General features: G+C 38.5%; 1 pseudogene; it reads left to right on the forward strand.

The window, feature by feature from the left end:
• The first annotated feature begins 9,607 nt into the window (after positions 1–9,607).
• On the forward strand, positions 9,608–9,704 carry LOC130037064 (uncharacterized; annotated as a pseudogene).
• Positions 9,705–21,590: the final 11,886 nt, after the last annotated feature.

Consider the following 21,590-nt stretch of genomic DNA (forward strand, 5'->3'; position numbering starts at 1 on the left):
TATTATTCTTTACCTGCCATGGTCAGAGAAGAGGAAATACCGATGAAAGGTAGACGAGAAGAGGAGACGGTACGAGAGTACGTCTGAACACTGAAGCGGCTTAAGAATGAAAGTGTTCAGTACAGATGACTGCTCACTGGTGATTCGTCATTGGTCACTCGTCACTTGCCATGATGATTCAAATTTGTTTACAAGCAACTACATAGGACCCCCAAGATTCTACCAGTTGGTGGTTGGTTTGGTGGGAGAATGATGTCATAAAGTAGGCAGTTGAAAGGTAGAGGCTAGCCAATCAGGAGGTCAGAATCCCAAGAAGAAGACCGGATTGGATAGAGAGCGGGGTAGAATGAAGCAGGCTAGGGAGATGGAATCCTACAAGACGGTTATAACAGTTTCACCTTCGTCAGACTCTTGTGTTAGAAAAATGCTCCCATGATACTCAAGAGCTTAGCTATTTCATTAACACATCAAGAAAATTACGAAATAATCGTTTATATTGCACTGTTAAAGAAACAACATTTGGTATTACTAGTATATTTTATATAACGTTTAAAGCACAGCGGGTAGGGCATTTGCATTGCAGGAGGCCAATCCTGAATCCGATTCCTCTGCCCGGCAAGCTACCCAGAGTATCTTGTCCATATAGCAAAAGCTTGGCAAGCTAGCCATGACGTATTCGATAGGCCAAAACCAGTGGCAACAAGTCTCACAATTTGTTGTAAGATGTTACTGGTTCCCACTTGAGCAAATTGATGCATCGCGGGAGCATAGTGCTACAGTGCTATGATTGAAAATAAATGGTGGTTTCTTTCAATATGACAACATTTACTATGATAAGTTGTAGATGAATCGAGATGTGTTAAAATGTAAATATAAAGGTAAAGGTAAAGGTAAATGCCCTCCCGTTGATCGTCGATTTGCTCGAGCGGGCCCAGTAACGTCTCCATTGGAGACTTTGTTGTTACTGTGTTTGGCATATCGAATACTCTCGGTAGCTTGCCAGGCTCTCCGAGAGGGGCCGAGGAATCGAACTCGGGTCGGCCATGTTGGCCGCTTGTAAGGCGAACGCCCTACCGCTTGTAAATGCACAGGTGTCTTATTTGTACAAAACAAACAGTTGTTCTCAGTTTAAAACTGTAGAAGATAAAGAAAAACGTATGCTCATTTGTGTCAAAATTTTAGAATCTGAAAGAAAAATTTAAAATTCAAATTACGTGATCAAAAAACAAGTAAAACCAACAAATTCTGGGAATTAATATGATAGGCAATGTATGAATGTTTTTAATAAATTTGTGCTGTGAAATAAATCAGTATTTAGCTAGTAAACTTGTATAGAAAAAATAAGCATAAACCATGATCATATAATCTGTATTGAAAGAAGTGTAAATGACTAGTAAACACAAGAGCAATTTCCTTTTTAAAAATTTTTTTTGTTTCATTAGTGAAACACCATGAGGTACAGCTGTAGACTTACAAGTTGTTGTGCTTGGGTTTCAGTAATACAATGATCGGTCCCCATCCCAGCACCAGTGCCCATTCTCCACTCTAAACAATCCCAGTATCCCTCCCAACCCCCATCCCCATCCCACCCTGCCTCTTTGGTAGGGCACTCCCTTTTGTTCTGTCTCTCCCTTTGGGTGCTGTGGTCTGCAGAAGAGACATTGGGTGGCAATCCTGTTCGGGCCTTAGACTACTTTCAGCAGGCATCTCCCTTCCTGGGCAGATCTTCCCAGCACCCTTTATTGGGTGCTCCCTTCTCTATCTGCGCTGCCTTTACCCCTAGAGAATGCAGCTGGCCTCTAAGCCATGGAGTGAACAACCTGATATTTATCACAGCTGTTCTTGGTTGTTAGTCTCTTATTTTGTTACTTTATGTTACCCAGATGAATGCAACCTTTCTATGTCTGTCCCTCTCTTTCTGACTCATTTCGCTTAGCATACTATTTTCCATGTAGTACCACACAAGAGCAATTTTCAAGGTCACTAGTAGACAAAGAGCACAAATTAACATGAGAAATTAAAATTTCCCCACAAATTACAAATATTTAAAAATCAGGTAATATCTTTTCCTAAAGATGATCAATATATCCTAGATATATCAAAGAATCTAAGAAAAAGTATGCCATGAATGTATAAAATATATTCAGATAATTTATTTGATTGGACCCCAGACTTAGTATAGGGATTAAAGCAATTACCATGCACACAGTCAACCCAAATTAATGGCTGGCTCCACCAGGAATGACCCTTGAGCACAGAGTCAGAAGTCCCAAGCACCACATACTATGGCCCCAATACCCCACAAAAGCAGAAATATAATTTGTCACTTATTACTATAAAATACAAATGTATTATAAAGTCCATTATAAAATGCATTATAATTTTTTAAAATGTATCACAATGTACAGATTTCTATACCACACATATCACTACTTAGACAATGTAAGTAAATACTATTAAAAAACCATCTTCTTGGTCAATAGCAAACTATCTAATAATTTTGGGGGCTTTCAAAAATTATACAGGAATTAGCACCCTAACCTCTATGTTACTCAAGTATGAGTTATATGTTTTTCTTTTCTTCCTTTTTTGTGGTGAAGGGAGCGCACCCATATGTGCTCCGGGCTCACTTTTGACTCTGTATGCAGAGATCACTTCTGGAAGGCTCAGGATTCTGGGGATTGAACTCAGATTCGCTGCATACAAACCCTCTACAAATTGCACTAACTATGTGGCCCATATGTTTCTTTTTAAATAACATTTTAATAAAACATTTTAAATAAATTTTTTAAAAAACATTTTTAATGAAATATTTCATTAAAAAGATTAATGTAGAGAAATACTCTTTTAATGATTAAAGTAAATTTAAAAATTAGAATAATACTTGGTAAAGCATAGGAACACAGCAGAAATATATGATGAAATATATGATGGTATATATCTTATTTGTAAATTTGTAACTGTAACACATTGTCCTTTTCCATTTCAAGGATGAGATGAATCCATAGAGTAGATTCGTTCACTCACAATACTATATTCTCTCCTGGATGCTTTTTAAAACTACTTGCCAATGTGCCTGTTTCTAAACTTTTTTGAGCAATATAGCCCTGTTTGCTATTGTTAGATCTTTCTCTTGTTTTATTTTTACTTTATGTTCCAATCTTAATAGTATCACCATCTACTCAGTCAACCTAGCTAAACCCTAAGGTTTCTTCCACTTTCTCCTGCACAAGTTTCTGCTTTCTGACAAAAGGGAGGACCTCGAAATGCTGACATAAATCTAATAACCAGGGCCGCAGGAGATAGTGTAGTGCTTATAGCACTTGTCTCACATGCTCTCAATTTGACTCCCAGCACCACCTGATTGCCAGAGTATCAAAGACTGTATAGCCTCAGAGGACCCCAAGCACCATGGACACGTTTTCTGAGAATTGCCTGTGGGGCCCCCACACCTCCTGAGCATTGCTTTAGAGACTCTCTCAGCAACCAAAAAATATATAATGTCAGAGAAACATGTACTTGTCTTAAATAGGGACCCTCACTTTTGGTGAGTTTCACAAGGAAATATTGCATGAAAACGTAAATCAAAGATCAGGGGAGACAGTGTAAATCATGTGAGTACAGATCATACATTTGGTGAAATGTGTTAAGATTCAGATGCCCTAGTTTTCGCACCAGGGATATTCCTTCAAAAACACCCCCATTTTACTGGAAGGGTGCTAGAACATTATATGACTGAAACTCAATTATGAGCAACCTTGTAACTGTGTATCTATTGGTGATTCTAATTATTAAAGTAATTTTTTTAAATGCACCCATCAAAGTTACCTTTTTACCACTAAATGGGAAAGATACTTTCTAATACTTACCTCACCAAAAGCTCAACAGAGTGTGACGATTGCCAAAAAATGTCCTCCCTTGCATTTTTGTCATGATACTTATTAATACTTAACTCTTCGTTTTTTTCCCTCTTCTCATGCCAAATCTTTAGTCTCCCTTGCAAGCTCCTCAAACATTATCCATTCAACATTGTTGCTCTTTGCCACTGCTTCTCTTGACTTCTTGTCCATGAACTGATTCTGAAACATAACATACCTGAAATTACAGTACTCATGCCAGAGACAAGCATTGATGTATCTTTCGGTTTAGCATTCTTCAAGCTATTGGCACACAGGTGAGTAACAATTTTTTTTCCTACTGAGAACACAAAAATAGATATGCTGGTTTTCAAAGTTCTATCAATAGTCTGAGCTACCAATTAAGGATATATATTTTTAAATTTTTATTGAATATCTGTGAGATAGACCATTACAAACTATTCATAATTTGCTTCCAGTCATACAACGATCCAACATGCTTCTCTCCACTAGTGTAAATTTCCCACCACCAATGTCCCTGGTTCCCTACAACATCCCCCAACACCCTACCCCACCCCCAGCCTGTCTCTATGGCAGGCTCTTTAAATTCTTTCTCTCTCCTTTTAATTTTTTGCATTATTGTTCTCATACAGGTACTAAGAGGTCATCATGTTTGTTCAAGGAATTTAGTATTTTTATTGGGGGTGTCACATCCGGCGATGCTCAGGAGTTATTCCTGGCTCTGCACTCAGGAATTACTCCTGGCGGAGCTCAGGGAACCATATGGGATGCTGATATTCGAACCCGGGTCTGCCGCATGTAAGGCAAACATCCTACCCACTGTGCTATCGCTTCAGCCCCGGAATTGAGTATTTTTATCAGGAAGGTAAGGCTGGAGTTGCTTTGAGGTATGGACATGACTGCTGCGGCTTCCATAAGTACAGGGCAGTGAGGGTGGGCTGCCCATCCTGACTCAGAGAAAGCCTAGAGATTTCAGTCACAAAACCCGCATATCCGAAATTTCAGCTGTTATATTTCAGTGAAATCCATCCTGAGTCAATGTAAAGAGACTAGGGCATGGTGGAGATTTTGGTTTGTGGGAGCAAGTGGCTGCCCTGAGTTCTGGTTGCGTGGGCAACAAACTAACCTGCCTCCCTCCGATTTACCCTAGTATGTTCTGCCCTGTGCAGGTCCAAGGTTAACTGTGACTTTTGATCTCTTTCAAGATTTATTTATGGGTCACTTATGCAAGACCAATACATTAGCTTGTATAGCTGAGCCAGGGGTGGTTTGTGAACATGAATCCCACATATCTTTTGGGAGTTTAATTTCTTGGGAAACTTAGTCCTAAGGTGTTGGGATCCAGCCAGAGGCACAGTGGAAATCTGGGGTTATCAGGCAGCATGATGGCACCATTAGACTGTAGATGCACTCACCTCGAGGGTGCAGGTTGACTTCCTGGAGGCACTGCACCCCCAGACTAACAAATATTCATTGAATTAATGAACGAATAATCAACATTTTCAAAATATGTCACTTTATTGCATTTTAGAAGGGTAACTTCTAACAGGGAAATCATTTTCATGGTATAATCAAGACCTCCGGTTCATTCTTAACATATTTAATAAAAGCTACACATTTTGGAAATTCATACAAAGAAATTCTTTATATTATCTGTCTTCATAATCTACTTGTAAATTACTCAGATATCACCGTTTATACCACTGTTCTTAGCATAGAAATTTACAGATAGAAAATGTTTAGTAAAATTTCATTTTGGGGGCTGGAGCAATAAACAGGGTGTAGGACGTTTGCGTTGCACGCAACCAAACTAAGTTCGATTCCCAGCATCCCATACGGTCCCTCGAGTACCGCCAGGAGTAATTCCTGAGTGCATGAACCAGGAATAACTCCTGAGCATCGCAGGGTGTGACCCAAAAAGAAAAAAATTCATTTTGGCACTTCTGTTGAATATAGTACTGGAAGTACTTGCAATAGGAGTTATATAAAAAAAGATATTAAGGGCAGTCATGTAGGAAAAGTAGAAATCAGGCTCTCACTATTCACAGAAGATGTGATACTATATTTAGAGTATTCTAAAACCTCTACCAAAAAACTCCTAGAAACAATAGATTTATATGGTAAAGTTGCAGGCTATAAAATCAATACCCAAAAGTCTATGGCTTTTCTATATGCAAATAATGAGAGAGAAGAAAGTGACATGAAGAAAGCAACCCATTCACAGTCATGCCTCAGAAAATCAAGTATCTCAGAATCACCTCAACTAAGGAAGTGAAGGACCTATACAATAGAAAATAAGAGGAAACGAAGAAATGGAAACATATCTCCTGCTTATGTATTGAGAGAATTAACATTGTCAAAATGACAATACTCCCCAAAGCATTGTACAAATTCAATGTGATCCCTATAAAGATACCCATAATATGCTTCAAAGAAGTTTATCAATCACTCCTGAAATTCATATGGAACAACAAACGCCCACGAATAGCTAAAGCAATTCTTGGGACAAAGACGATGGGAGGCCTCACCTTCCCCAACCTCAAACTCTACTTCAAAGCGATAATAATTAAAACAGCATGGTACTGGAACAAAGGCAGAGCCGCCGACCAATGGAACATCATTGAATATACTGACACACACCTTCAAATATATGTTCATCTAATCTTTGATAAGGGAGCAATAAATGTGAAGTGGAGCAAGAAAGACTTCTTTAACAAACGGTGCTGGAAAAACTGGACAGCGACATGCAATAAAATGGGCTCAAACCTCTACCTAACAGCAAGCACAAAAGTCAGATGAAAATGGGTCAAAGACCTCAACATCAGAACAGAATTCATCAGGTACATTGAAGACAAGGTGGGCAAAACCCTCCACGACATTGAAGCTAAAGGTATCTTCAAAGATAACATGCCACTGGCCAAAAAAGTGAAAACAGAGATGAACAAAGGAGACTATCTTAAATTAAGTAGCTTCTGCACCTCAAAAGAAACAGTGACCAGAATACAAAGACAATCTACAGAATGGGAAAGGATATTCACCCAATGCCTATGTAATAAGGGGTTGATATCAATGATATACAAGGCTCTGGTTGAACTCTACAAGAAGAAATCATGCAACCCCATCAGAAAATGGGATGATGAAATGAACAGTAACTTTCTCAAAGAAGATACCAAATGGCCAAAAGGCACATGAAAAATGCTCTTCATCACTAATCATCAGGGAAATGCAGGTACAACCAACAAAGAGATATCACGTCACACCACTGAAACTGACCCACATCCAAAAGAACAAAAGCTACCGGTGTTGCCGTGGATGTGGGGAAAAAGGGACTCTCCTTCACTGCTGGTGGAAATGCGGACAGGTTCAGCAGTTTTGGAAAACAGTATGAACGGTTCTCCGAATACTAGAAATTGAGCTCCCATTTGACCCAGCAATATCACTCCTGGAAATATAGCCTGGAGAGGCAAAAAAGTACAGCCGAAATGACATATGCACTTGTATGTTCATTGCTGCACTGTTCACAATAGCCAAAATCTGGGGAAAAAAACCCCTAGTGCCCAAGAACAGATGACTTGTTAATGACACTTTGTTTCATCTACACAGTGGGATTCTATGCAGCTGTTAGAAAATAAGAAGTCATGAAATTTGCATAAAGTGGATCAACATAGTAAGTGAAATGAGTCAGAAAGATATGGACAGACATCGAAAGATTGTACTCATCTGTGGAATATAAAGTAACAGAATAAGAGACTAATACCCAAGAATAGAGTGATAAGGACTAGGAGGTTTGCTCCAGGCCTTGGAAGCCGACATCACATGCTGGGGGGAAAGGCAGCTCAGATAGAGGCCAGAACACCAACTAAAGGGTATTTGGAGGACCCGCTCTGGGTGGGAGATGCATGCCAAAAGTAGGCCATAGAGCCATTCTTTCTGCCCCACCAAGATCACGATTTGACCCCCACAAGAGGCTATCTGGCACGACCACAGCACCAGAGGCACGTGGATCCAATTCGGAACCCAGAGGCTTTTGGCAGAAAAGTGACTAAACTATGCATTAAGCTACGGCACCATTCTCCCTCAGGTGGGAAAGGGTATTTGTCGCTTCTGCCTTTCTCCCCCCTGGCGGCACGATGCCCACCACCTCAGAGATTATTGGACAGCCAGGTATGAGCTAGGGTGACAGGGCAACTACGGCCTCGTGGGATTGGGGGTGAGGGGTAAAACCAGCCCATTCGTCCTGCCAGCCAAGACCATGAGTTGCCCACCACGAGTGGCTCTCTGGCATGCCATGGCCCCAGAGAACAAAAGAGAATGCCCTGCCACAAAGGCATGTTTGGGGGCATGGTGGGAGGAATACTGGTATCATGCACCAGTTACATCTCCATTCGTCCTAGCCCTGAGATTTTAGCAAGTGCCACATTGGAGGTTTTTTCACGGTCAGGGAAATGAGATACTTCATTGTTACTGGGTTTTGGCATATAGAACACACCACGGGTAACTTGCCAGTCTCTGCCATGTAGGCAAGATACGCTTGGTAACCTGCCATGTTCTCCGAGAAAGAGAACTGGACAATATGAGTTGTTATCTTATCAACAAGATCCAGTATCTGGATCTTGGCCATTGATGGGATTACATGGCTCCAGAGGCAGTCCGTGGGTGTAACACTTAGCTACTGGAAGATGGGGGATCTGGATGGAGGAGGCCCATTCTTGGTCCGAGCAGTCTTGAATATCTCAGACCCGTGTCCCGCACACCTGGGTTCCTCTGCCAGTTCCTTCATGCATGAGGCTCCTTCAAGTGTGGTGAGAGTGGTCTTAAGCATAACTATGGCTGGTTGCAGAGATCTTCAGCTGCCAGGTCTCTGCTCGGGGTGGTGAGGGAAACTCAACCCACCCCCTCCAAGGGGCCCCAGTGAGGAAAGCCAGGTGCGGCATCAGGAGACTGCCATTTCAGAGATATTTGGACTTAAATTTTGATCGAAAAGTACACATCATTCAAACAGTTGTATGTGCTTAGTAATAAAATATTACACACATGTTCAATCACCTAAGAAAGCTCATTCTGCTCAGAGAACTAGATTTTTAATTACAGGTCTGTTTTGCCCATGTGGAATGACTGAGAATCACTATGAGTAGATATAAAACTCACTATACACACAAAGATGCACACAGGTTACTTTGAGTCATCTGTGTTGTTAATGTGTCTGGGCCATTAAATTACATTGAGACCCTTTTTCTGTCCTTTACAGGAACCTCATGAGTCTCACCTTCCCTTCAAGTTGAACTTGTAATAAAGTGGAATGAAATCATCAATATGCTTCTCACCTCTTCCTTCAGGAGAAAAATCCTACTTACTTTCAAGGTGGTCAAGGTGCGGACAACGTCATCCACCGTTTTCTGGAGATGTACACGGGACCGAGGTGAGAATAGCAAAAGGCTCCAGTTTAATTTTCTTAATGAAGATTTCAGGGAAGAGCATTAAACAACACTGATTCTCCATCTTCCAAAAGGATTACTTTGCAAAACTGATGCCCTGGGTATGGTAAAAGATAATATGGTAAAAACCATACTTTTCCTTCTGGGACATTAATGTTCTAAATTTATCACTTCAAGCTGCTTTGAAATACCTTCCTAGATTGGGAATCACTGTCTGCCATAGGAGTGAGTAAGGACAACACTCAAAGAAATCAGAAGAGAAAAATAGGGGAAAAAAATCAGCTCTTATACTCAGTTTGGCAACACATATACTAAAATTGAAATGATACAGAGATTAGCATGATCCTTACACAGAGATAACAGGCCAACTTGTAAAGTGTTCCATATTTTTGTTGCATTAAGAATTAACAGGGCTACTTTAAGCTAAGACAAGCCCCACAAGTACTCCAAATTTCGACATAAAGATAGCAAAAATCCCCATCACAATGATCTCTCTCAATGTCAATGGACTAAATGCACCAATTCAGAGGCACAGGATGGCAGGATGAAATAGAAAATTGAACCCAACATTCTGCTGCCTGGAAGAAACACATCTGAATAATCAAAGCAACCATGGGCTCAAAGTCAAAGGCTAGAAAATGATTCTTCAAGAAAAGAACACCTCCAAAAAGCTGCAGTGGCAATACTAGTGTCAGACCACATGGACTTCAGGCTAAAGGTTATAAGAGACAGTGAAGGTCATTTCTTAATGATCATGGGATCTGTACATCAGAAAGAACTCACCCTCCTCAATGTATATGCTCCTAATGACAGATCAGCAAAATACGTAAAAACAACTTCTAATAGACTTAAAGAAAAACATTGATAGCAACACAATGCTAGATGGAGATTTCAACAGTACTTTCTCACTTCTCAATAGATCAAACAGACAAAAACTTGGCAAGAAAATATTTTATTTGAGGGAAGTAATAAACAACCATTGGTGTAGAGACGAAATCAAAGAGGAAATAAAAAGATTCCAGAAAAAATGACAACGAGGAACTACCAGAACTTGTGGGACAGAGCAAAAGCAGTTCTAAGAGGAAAGTTTATAGCTCCGCCAGAATTCAACTGGAAGAAAGAAAGGGCCTACAAAAATAACTTACAGCTCAAGATTTTGGAAAATGACCAAGAAAAGGAGTCCAAACTAGCCAGGAGGAAATAAATAATAAAACCTGGAGAAGAAATCAATGAGATATAATCCCAAAATACAATTCAGAAGACCAACAAAAGCAAGACATGGTTCTTTGAGAAAATAAATAAGATCAATAAACTACTAGCAAGACTCACAAAGAAGAAAAGAGAAAGAATCCTAATAAACCGAATCAGAAATGCAAAGGGGGACATCATAAAAGAAACTACAAAATCCATAGGATCATCAGAGATTATTTTGAGAATATTTAAAGCAGGAAATGAGAGAATCTTGAATAAATTGATAAATTACTGGATTCCAATTACCTCCCAAGGCTGAACCAAGAATATTTTGAAAACTCGAACCCATCACTACAAGGAAATTGAAATGATAATCAAAAGTATCCCCAAAAACAGGAGCCCAGGCCCAAATGGATTCACTAATGAAGTATTTCAAACCTTTCAAGAGGACCTACTGCCAACATTTTTTAAGATTTTCCAGGAAATTGAAGAAACAGAAATACTCCCAAACAATTTCTATGAGAAAAGATCACCCTGATATTCAAATCAGACAGAGAAACCACAAAAAAGAAAATTACAGACCTATTTCTTTGATAAATACAGATGCAAAGATCCTCAAGATTATACCAGCAAAGAGAAATCAGAAACTCAACAAAAGGTCACACTCTATGACCAAGTAGGTTTATCTTGGGGATGCAAGGATGGCTTAACATTCTCAAGTCAATCAACAGAATACACCATCTCAATAAAATAAAGATAAAAATCATATGATAATATCAATAGATGTAGATAAAGCATTTGATGAGATCCAGCACCCATTCATGATGAAAAACTCTCAACAAAATGGGAGTCGAAAGTACTTTCCTCCATCTAGTCAAAGCAAACTACTACAAACCCACACCAAGCATTATTCTCAACGGGGAAAAACTAAAGGCTTGGAGAAAAATCAATGAGCTAGATTCCCAAAATACAATCAGGCACAAAACAAGTTCCCCACTCTCACCACTCCTATTCAACATAGTACTTGAAGTATTTGCCATATGATTTTGGTAAGAAAAAGATATCAAGGGCATCCAGATAAAAAAAGGAAGAACTCAAGCTTTTACTATTTGGAGATGACATGATAGTATTCTTAGAAAATCCCAAAGAATCTAGCAAAAAGCTCCTGGGAAGAATAGATTTGTTTACTAAAGTAGCATATTACAAAATCAATATCCAATAGTCCATGGCTTTCCCAAATACTATTAATGAAAGAGAAAAAAGAGATAGGCGAAAAACAAACCCATTCACAATAACCTCAGAAAATCAAGTATACTAGAATCAACTAAAAAGGTTAAGGACCTATACCAAAAACACTCTACAAAACACTACTTCATGAAATAAAAGAGGATATGAGGAAATGGAATCACATCCCATGTTCATTGATTGAGAGGATTAACACTGTCAAAATGGCAATACACCCCAAAGCGCTATAAATATTTAATGCACTTTCTATAAGGATACCCATAACATTTTTCAAAGAAATCGATTAAACCCTCTTGAAACTCATACACAACAATAAACTCCCATGATGAGCTAAAGCAATCTTTGGTAAAAAGAAGAAGGGAACACCTTCCCCAACTTCAAACCCTACTAGAAAGTCGTAGTAATCAAATTAGCATGATATTCAGATAAAGAGAGTCCTCAGGTCAATGGAATATAGTCAAATATCCTGACGCTGGCCCTCAGATTATTATTACCTAATGTATCATAAAGGCTCAATAAATATGAAGTTGAGCAAGGAAGTCTCTTCAACAAGTGCTGCTGGGAAAACTGGTCAGCAACATGCAAAAAAAGTTTAACTCAGACCTCTTTATAGTGCCAGGCATAAAGTCAGATCAAATGAATTAGAGACCTCAATATCATACCTGAGTTCTTAAGATATATGGAGAAAAATGTGGGAAGATCCCTCCATGACATTAAAGCTAAGGGAAACTTCTAGAATGATACACCACTGACCAAGGAAGAGGAAGTGAAGATAACCAAATGAGACTACATTAAACCAAGAAGTTTCTGCAACTCAGAAAAAATGGTGACCATGATAAAAAGACAGCCCTAATAATGGGGGAAAATTATTTATGCAATACCCATACAATTAACCCCTTATTGTATATAACCCAAGATATATATGGCACTGGTAGAACTTTATGAGAAAAAGACATCCAACCCCACCAAAACATGAGGAGAAGAAACGAACAGAAACTTCCTCAAAGAATAAATACAAATGACCAAAAAACAGAGGTAAAATTTTCTACATCACGAATCATCAGGGAGATACAAATCCAAACAGCAATGAGATATCTCACACCACAGAGATTGACACACATCAAAAAGAACAAGAGCAACCAATGTCAGCATGGAAGTGGGGAGAAAGGGTCTCTTCTTCACTGTTGGTGGGGATGCCGATTGGTTCAGCCTTTTCGGAAAACGATATGGGTATTTCTCAGAAAACTACAAATTGAGCTTCCATGAATCCAGCAATACCACTTTGGCAATATACTCCCAGGCCCCAAAACACACAGCAGAAATGCTATCTGCACTTCTATGTTCATTGCAGCACTATTCACAATAGTGAGAATCTGCAAACAACTTGTATGCCCAAGAATTCTCAATGATTAGTTAGAGAAACTATGGTATATCTAAACAATGGAATACTATGCAGCTGTTAGTGAAAATGAAGTTATGAAGTATGCTTATAAATGGATGTACATGAAGAGTATCATGCTGAGTGTGATGAGTCAGAAGGAGACAGACAGATATAGGATTACATTCATTTGTGGGATATGAAAAAACATAACTTTAGATTAATACCTTAGGACAGTAGAAATAAGGGCCAGGATGATTGGTCCACTGTTAGAAGCCTACCTTATGGGCTGGGGGAGATGGCAGTTGGGATCGAGAAGAGACCACTATGACAAAGATAGTTGGAAATGATGATGCTGGAAAAGAACTGTGAAGTGAAAATAGGTAAAGGAAGAAACATGGTAACCTATCAGTTCCTGTCTTGTAAACCATGATGCCTCAAAAGGGAGAGATCGGTAGATAGGTAGATAGGTAGAAGAAAGGGAGAGACAGGGGGCGGGGGTGAGGAGAGAGAGATGGAGTGAAAGGATTTCAGGGGGAAAACTGGGGACACTGTAGGTGGGAAATGTTCACTGATGGAGCAATGGGTCTTGGAACACTGTATGACTGAAACCTACTCATGAACAGCTTTGTATCTCTTTATGTCCCAGTGATTCAGTCAATCACTCAATGGTGATTCAGTCAACCAGTCATGGTGATTCAGTCAATCACTCAATCAATCAATAAGTAAATAAATAAAAATCAACTCTTTGGGCCCAACCATACCTAGAGGGTACTCCAGCTTTATAGGTACATGAATCAAGTATCTTCTTAGTTTAAAATGAGTGTGGTATGAGTTTGTCACTTTCAAACATAAGAATTCTGATTAATCACCATGGAATGTTTGTTTAATATAATGTTTTCTGAATAATTTTTATGAGACAAGATCTGTGAATAAAACCTTCAAGTGAAGAAAACGACATTCAATTATTTCTGTCACTTATTTATTTATTCAATTATTATTATCGAGAATAGGATTCAGGTGAGAAAACAAGAAATATTTTACTTATAGCATGAACCTCTAATGTCTGGACTGCAAATTTCTAACATCTTTAGAATGGCTATAATATAGCTAGTTCTGCTTGAGAAATAATTGACTTCTGTCCAATATTCTGAATTTTGCCTTATTGTGTGGCCTGAATAAGTACTTCTATGAATAGAAATTATTAATTATCATTAGAACCCACTTGAATGTTAACAATAGTGTGATTTATATTTTAATCTAATTACTTTTTCTAAAAGAGATAAATTTGGATGTGGCAGATTGAATCCAATTGAGTCCTGAAGAGGTCAGGGAGTAAATGAAAATTATAAGAAGAATTTGATGAATTGGAGGAGGGGAAGGGCTTAAAGGCCAACATATTTCACCACCTGAATTTAATAAAATTTATTTATTACATTCTCATAATGAATGACAGCATCACTTGGTACAGTAGTTCAGGTGAAATATAGGATTTTTCTAAGAAAACACACACACGGATACATGCACACACACTCATTATCTTTCTCTCTCTCTCTCTCTCTCTCTCTCTCTTTCTTACTCACACATGCATGCATGAATTCTTATAAACTCAACATTCTCACACAATAGCACTCATAAACACACACACTTATAATCTCTTCCCATCTTTCCACCCTCCCCTGCAGTCCACACCACCCCTGATCCCTATCTCCAGCTACTTAAATACATGCTACCCATCTACAGTTTTCATCCAAGCAATTCCTAAAGAAACAACAAAAGTGTTCATGTGTGTACAGATTTACTCATTTTATTTTGCCTCTTTTATATACCTTAGGCATTCAACATTTTAAAAACGCAATCCTGTTTATTATAGAATATACCACTGCCACTACAAGCTACTAAGAGAAAAATAAATTATCAAAGAAGCTACACAACAGTCCTCAATTTTCTTGTTTGGTATCAATTAACCTCTAACAAGTTTTATAATACGTTGGGTCCAAAATGCTGCTGCGTGTCAGTATTTCCTGGGGCACTATCTTGAGAATCCAAGTATGGAAACCCTTGCTCATAGCATTGTCACTCCCGGTGTGGGTGTGGGCAGCAGCATTGATGGTACCTGACCACTTTTTTTTTTATGCATTGCCTCACTTTTTATTCTTTTAATGCTTATTACTGAAACACCATGAGGTACAGTTGTAGACTTACAAATTTTTGTGCTTGGGTTTCAGTTATACAATGATCCAGTACCCATCCCTCAATCAGTGCCCATTCTCTGTCATTTATATATTTTTTTAATTTTTGTTAGTGAAACACCATGAGGTATAGTTATAGATTTACAAATTTCTGTGCTTGGGTTTCAATTGTACAATGATCAAATACCCATCCCTCCACCAGTGCCCATTTTCCACCACCACGGGTCCCAGTGTCCCTCCCACCCCCTATCCCCCCATCCCACCATGCCTTTGTGGCAGGACATTCCCTTTTGTTCTCTCTCTCCTTTTGGGTGTTGTGGTTTGCAAAAGAGGCATTGACTGGCAATCATGTTGGTCTATACTCTACTTTCAGAATGCTTCTCCAATCCTGGGAGGATCCTCCAAACACCCTTTATTTGGTGCTCCTTACTCTATATGAGTTCCCTTTCCCCCTAGAATGTGTGGCTGGATTCCAAACCATGGAGCAAAACTCCTGGTATTAATCTCACTGGCCACTTTTTGAATGAAAGCTAGTGTCTCTGGTTCCATGCCAAACAATTTAAACAAGCATCTGCAATAAAGGTTCCCCACTTATTTTGTGAAATGAGAGTCTTTCTTAAGAGCCTTTCAGACTGGAGTGATAGCTCACTGGAACGACTGTGGACTTTGCCTGTAAAAGAAGCAGACTCATTTCCTGGCACAACATAGAGCAACACTGGAAGAGACCCTTGAGCCAAAGCAGCACCAGAACATGACTGGATGTGTCCCCAAAGAACCAATAATCATCAGAACATCTAGTTAGAGTAACCGTCAACAAAATAGTGCCTCTTTTCTCCATTCATAATACTCAAAGTTCTGACTGCAATATCATTAAGAATACTAAATAGTTCCTGTAAATTTTATTCTTCTTCACATATATTTACTCTAAAATAATTTATATTTCGTTTTAAACTACAGGTAAAAAAGTAAAATTATAACTTTTATAAAAAATTAAAAATAACGCCTATACATAGCCAGGTAAGACTCAAAAAATAAAAAAGCAAGCAAGAAAGAAAGAAATTAAAACTTAAAAACAATGTTGTTTCCAGTGCTAAGGATCAATCACAGATCATCATACAATGGAAGGCAAATTCTGAATCACTGAGTTATAACCCTGTTCTTAAATATTTACAAAGGTCTTATTTGATGTCTCATTACATTTTCTCTTTTTATTAAAAAATGCTTTTTGTAGTAGACCTGATTGCCACCTTACCTCCTACTTCATGACCTTTGCTTCTCTTGTATATTTTAAGATGCATATTATATTTTAATATAAATAAATATATATAAATAATTATAAAATATTGTATATTTTAATATATATCTTGTATATTATAAGACCCAGTTGTCACCTTATCCTTCCTAAATCCATGCTTTCCTTTGACAGACTTTCCAAGATCATGTATGGCTTGCTTTAACTTGGCATAAATGGAAACCTTATTTTCTGTATGCTCTCACGCTAGAGGTGATGATGTTTTTGATCCTGGAGAAGTCTTTTCTGGGGAGTTTTCTGGCTGTTTCTACTTGACTTCAAAATATCTAAAGGTAAGTCATCATCTTTTTTTTGTGTGTTTTTGGGTCACAACTGGCGATGCACAGGGGATACTCCTGGCTCTGCACTCAGGAATTACTCCTCACGGTGCTTGGGGGGACCATACAGGATGCTGGGAATCTATCCTGGGTAGGCCATGTGCAAGGCAAATGCCCTACCTGCTGTACTATAGCTCCAGCTCCCCCCCCCATCCCCATAATTCATCATCTTGAGGGCCTCAGATTTTTACCTTTGATTTAGAAACTTCATCTTTACATTGACACAGTAAATTGATACCACAAAACCATTGAATGGCATGCTATTGCTATAATGGTAGCAGCCATGAGCAAACATTGATAACCCATAAATTGGCATGAATGAATTCTGTCTCAGAGGCTTCACCTCTGAGGATCCCTCTCTGTTACGTATCCCAGGATCAGAATCTACATCAGGCCATGAGTAGAAATTGTCCAACCAAAAGCTAGCCTTCCACTGGGATCAGAATCCTTGATCCATCTAACTTGTAATTTTTCATTCATGACTTGTTGACCTTGTTTCAGTTGGAGACATCCAGAGCATCAACACAGCTTCCCAGTAGTTTCCACAGGAAATCCAAATACCTAAGAATGTTATCATTTCTTATGCCACTGTTAAAGATTGTTTTGGAATCCCACGGTAAGATACTATCATTAATGTTATACTATTACTGTTCTCCATAGTCCAGATCTCCCGAAAGAACTCTCTACCCTTCTCACTCCAAGTGCAGCCTCCCGTTTAAGATATCCTGAGCATACTTCTAATAGTGTCACTCAGGTTCTCCCCTAAAGTGCACAAGTTAAGTTCATACCACTCCAAGTTCTTTTTCCTAAACTACCAGAGTCGGCTTGGTCCTCAAATTTGTGTTCTCCCTTGAAGAAATACCGTGCTTCCTTTCTCCATGTCTCTCTTTGCTTGCCTTGTTAAACGAGTGTTCTCTCTTGAACATATATTCCATTCCACCCTACACCTGTTTCACAAGTTTCTAAGTGATTTTCAATAAAATCTATTTTGCTTCACTAAACTAAATATTTTAAAGCACCAGAGCAATGTTAAAACCAATATTTGTATCTTTTAAACCACAAATTTTGAAAATGAAAGGTGGTAAAGCAATGGAATACTACTCAGTTGTATGAAGTGAAATCTTCTTATTATTTGATAAAAATGGATAACATGAGGATATTATGGTTAGTGACATAAATCAGGCAGAGAAAGATAGGCATCATACAAGTTCATGCATATGTAGCATATGGAGAAAACAAATTAAAAGAATAAAATGGGACAGACAAACGTCTAAATCATTATTTATATTCTATGATTTATAATTCAATTAATTATGGTTTGTCATACACATAATTCCAACATGACACTCCTCATTCTCTCAAAAAATAACCACTCCCTCTCCCCCAAACCCCCAGAATCCCTCCCTCCCAATCCCCTGACTCAATTGTGTGGATCAGTTCTCCCCTTACATTGCCCTTGAACCTTTGTTGCTACTTTGCTGTGTGTCTTTACATCCCATATATGAGAAAAATCTCTCTGTATCTGTTCCTTTCCTTAAGGATAACTTTACATGCATGATATCCTCTAGTTTCATCCAATGTTGAAAATTGCATAGTTTTGATCTTTTCAAAGCAATAAAAACAAACTATAGCACTATAAGACTATTTAGTTACCAGGAGGAAAGGTGTAATCAAAGTGGAAAAATTGAACAATGGTGAATGACAGAGTAGGCCTTTCAGTGGTGAGTGTAATGTGATACATGCATGTTGATTCTGCATAATCCTAAAATTTAAGCAGTACTATAAAGTAATTATACATAACAAAAAGTATTTAAATAATTGACATTTATCTATGATTTTGACATATCTATTGTGTCAAACTATCAGAAATAAAAATAAAGCGAGATAGAGATATGGTGTATCACTATACTTTTAAATAAGAGAAGTGATGAAAATTTCTCTGTCTTGATAAACTGTCAAATAAATTGATTCCAAAATCAAATTTATATACTCAAGGAAAAATAAAAGTCAACCAACTTAATCTTTTGCCTTCACTCAGGTTCCCATCTATTGATCTCTGGCAGACAAAACAATTTGTATTTCATTTTATTTTTAATTTTTATTAGTGAAACACCATGAGGTACAGTTGTAGATTTACCAATTTTTGTCCTTGGGTTTCGATTATACAATGATCAAATGCCCATCCCTCCGTCATTGCCCATTTTCCACCATCATGGATTCTAGTATCCCTCCCACACACATCCACCCATCCCACCATGCCTCTATGGCAGGGCATTCCCTTTTGCTCTCTCTCTCCTTTTGGGTCTTTTGGTCTGCAAAAGAGGCATTGAGTGGCAATCATGTTCTGTACATAGTCACAATTTTTATTTTCAAGGGATTTCTTGGCAGAGATTTGGCATTCTTTGCCAGCAACCAACTCGTTTTCTTCTGCTTTTTTTTATTAGAAATATATATTTATACTAAGACTGATTAGTCATGGCACCAAATTGACAAATGTCCCTGTTTTTACTTCAGTGCTGTTGACTACTTATCATATATTATTTGCAGTGGATAGAAAATAACTGCCCATAATTCTTGGGCTAATGAAAAATGTTTATTCTTCCCTTAGTTTGGAAAATCCCTGTCACTAGTATAGTGACATTCATCGAAATTTGTAAACACAATGATTAATAAGAGGTAAACCATGACTGCCACTTCAAGGAAGAATGGGCCTTCAGTAGACATCTTCTTTTGCAGAAGGATAGCTCTGGCCTGGGTGTGGGTAAAACATGAGAGCTGTGAGCTACTGGCAGTTAACACATGCTCTGAACTATGTGGTGACACTGCTGAGAAATGTGGAGAGCCCTGATTAGGTAGGGTCATGGGGGAGAATGGAATGATGAAAAGAAAGCAGAGCAACAGGATAAGGTGATAGATTCCTTTGTATAAAAGTTTTCATGTCTATTGTATCAATCTGTGAAAAAGAGAACCAGCTTCTTATCATTCTTTCTGGCAATACATTATACTTAAATAGTGCTTCAGGAAAAAAACGGTCCCCTAGTTAGTTAATATAGCCCGAATATCTGTGAGGTCTTTGAACTCTATGTATACACTGCTGATGACTTAAACTAATCTCACTATTTAAGTATCTAAACTGCTATGGTCTCACCATTTAACTCTCTAAACTCTGATGGCTCCAAATCTTCTAAGATCAACTTTCATCTCTTCCATGATATCCAGGATTCTCTTCCCAACCTTCAACTCTCCCTTTCTTTCTCCATCTCTCTACCAACTATGCTTTCCATGCCAAAATTTGCTAAGACAAGCTTTCTTGAGATATATACATAATTTGACTTCTCTTTTTTTAACATTTAGGCAATTTTGATTTACAAAGTCATTTATAATGGAGTTTTGTCATACAATATTCCAATTCTAATCACACCACCAGTGTCTTCATCCCTCGAACAACAAACGACCCATTTCGCCCTGCATTCCCACCGATTTCCTTGACGAACACATTTTGAAGTTTAACTATTGTACTTTGGGTTCCATACTTACAGTGGTTTTGGCATTGGTGGTTAAGATATACACCTCAACTTTTTCATGCTGGCCTTCCTAGATCAATGCCAAATTATACCTTGTAGGGAAAATATATGAGAACAAATCATTAAGCTCCAATATTTTTCCTTTTTTTTCTTTTTATTAGTGAAACACCATGAAGTACAGTTGTAGATTTACAATTTTTTGTGCCTGGGTTTCTATTATACAATGATCAAATACCCATCCCTCCCCCAGTGCCCATTTTCTGCCACCGTGGATAATATCCCTCCCACCTCCACCCCCACCCCATCCCACCCTGCCTCTGTGGCAGGGCATTCCCTTTTGTTCTCTTTCTCCTTTTGGGTGTTGTGGTCTGCAAAAGAGGCATTGAGTGGCAAACATGTTCAGTCCATAGTCTACTTTCAACATGCATCTCCCCTCCTGGGTGGATCCTTCAAACACACTTTATTTGGTGCTCCCTCTCAATCTGAGCTGCCCTTTCCCCTAGAATGCCCAGCTGGCCTCTAAGCTATGGAGTAATGCTCCTGGTGCTGATCTCAGCTATTCTTGGGTATTAATCTCGTATTTTGTTACTTTATACCCCCCAGATAAATGCAATTTTTCTATGTCTATCCCTCTCTTTCTAACTCATTTCGCTTAGCATTATACTTTCCATATTGTACCACTTGTATGTAAATTTTATGACTTCATCTTTTCTAACAGCTACATAGTACTCCATTGTATAGATGTACCAAAGTTTCTTTAACCAGTCATCTGTTCTTTGGCATTCAGGTTTCTTCCAGTTTCTGGCTATTGTAAAGAGTGCTGCAATGAACAAACAAGTGCAGATGTCACTTTGACTATACATTTTTGCCTCTCTGGGATATATTCCCAGGAGTGCTATTTATGGGTCAAATGGGAGTTCAAGTTCTAATTTTTTGAGAATTGTACATGCTGTTTTCCAGAAGGACTGAACCAGTCCGCATTCCCACCAACAGTGAAGGAGTGTCCCTTTCTTGCCACATCTGCGCCAGCATTGGTTGCTTTTGTTCTTTTGAATGTGGGCCAGTCTCTGAGGTGTGAGATGGTATCTCATTGTGGTATCTCATTTTGATCTGCATCT

Source organism: Sorex fumeus, unplaced genomic scaffold (assembly GCF_029834395.1).
Source record: "Sorex fumeus unplaced genomic scaffold, SorFum_2.1 ptg000070l, whole genome shotgun sequence".
Classification (NCBI taxonomy): domain Eukaryota; kingdom Metazoa; phylum Chordata; class Mammalia; order Eulipotyphla; family Soricidae; genus Sorex; species Sorex fumeus.